The following is a 464-nucleotide window of genomic DNA, read 5'->3' as shown; positions in this document are numbered from 1 at the left end:
AGAAGTTAGCTTGGTAATTGCCCAATTGCTAATCTCTGATCAACTTTTGCTTTTAGTACAAAATACAGGATAACAATTATATAATATTATAAATAAATTAACTAGTGTGAACATTAAAGAGATTGCTAACAATTTTCGATCTTAAAATCAATTTTCTTGTCCATTATCCTGTTATTTTTTTAATCTACAGTACTTAGATTAAATTATTTGAGAATTAGCATTTTCAGACAGACGTGTCTCTCACCACTTGTATATTTAACTGCTTTAGTTACGCAAGTTATATTTCTTCTTTTCAGATTCGTTAGGCCTACTCACAGAGCTTAATCCTTCTCATCCCAGTTCTTGAATCAGTACTTGTCTGTTAGTTTCTGTTATAAATTCTAACCTCCTTGCATGTCCTCCCCGATGTCCTCTCTTTATACATCTATAGCATTGTAGCTTAAGCTGTTATAACGATGTACTAC

The sequence above is a fragment of the Anneissia japonica genome, unplaced genomic scaffold, assembly GCF_011630105.1.
Source record: "Anneissia japonica isolate Jap-2015-1 unplaced genomic scaffold, ASM1163010v1 scaffold458_len85933_cov152, whole genome shotgun sequence".
NCBI classification, from domain to species: Eukaryota; Metazoa; Echinodermata; class Crinoidea; order Comatulida; family Comatulidae; genus Anneissia; species Anneissia japonica.
The sequence above is the reverse complement of the archived record's forward strand: the minus strand, read 5'-3'. Positions refer to the sequence as shown.